Below are 864 nucleotides of genomic sequence, written 5' to 3'. Positions count from 1 at the left end.
GCTTAGAATTGTACTCAAGAATTCTAAGAACATTAACAGTATTCAGTTGGCCTCGAATATGGAAAGATTAAATTTTTATAATGTAGATACCACTTAGGATGTCTGTGATAGGGCTACCTACTGGATGCTGCAGTTTAAAGAGCTGATATAGTGCTTGTATTTTTAAGATTGTTGATTTTTTATTTCAAAAAATTTTATTAATTAGTTTTGTACTCAGCAAATACAGTTAATTTGGTACCATTGTTAGGCTCATCCATATCCTACCCCCTCCCCGTGACCCCTCCTTGTTGAGGTATATGGGTCATGCATTCTGGAGTTAGCCCACAGTTATGGGTAGGATAAATGTCTCTGCATATCATGACCCAACATGCGGCTCTGACATTCTTTCTGCCCACTCTTCTGCAAAATTTCCCTGAGCCATGTTGGGTTTCTCTTCAGACTGAATAAATCTTTTGCCTTTTACTAAAGATTTCCATGGAGTGGAAGATTGTTGATTTTTAAGGGAACACATAAAACTAAATGTACCTTCATTTCCACATGAATAGACAGTTGATCACCACTTACTGCAGGGAAGCCATAGTTTCATATATATAACTCATGAACTTAACTTCTAGAATATTAGTCAAGATAGACTTAGGTATTTCTGTTAGATTCAAATTGGAAATCCTGTATGATAGCTTCTGAATGTGCATAGTGAAATATGACACCACCTACCACAGTATGTAGTCACATGGTCTTCCAGTCACTTAAATCCCAAATCATGAACTTGGTTTATTGTTATTAAGATAGAAACAAGAAAGTTGTCACAGGTAGGGCATGATGATAGTAATGTTCTTTCTTTTGCAGGCATTTTTAAGATACTTT

At 35.9% G+C, this 864-nt stretch overlaps 1 pseudogene; it reads left to right on the top strand.

Annotated features, from left to right (window-relative positions):
* The first annotated feature begins 418 nt into the window (after positions 1–418).
* On the top strand, positions 419–544 carry LOC123458085 (annotated as a pseudogene).
* Positions 545–864: the final 320 nt, after the last annotated feature.

Source organism: Jaculus jaculus, chromosome 1 (assembly GCF_020740685.1).
Source record: "Jaculus jaculus isolate mJacJac1 chromosome 1, mJacJac1.mat.Y.cur, whole genome shotgun sequence".
NCBI classification, from domain to species: Eukaryota; Metazoa; Chordata; class Mammalia; order Rodentia; family Dipodidae; genus Jaculus; species Jaculus jaculus.
This window is presented reverse-complemented; position numbering and strand designations above follow the sequence as displayed.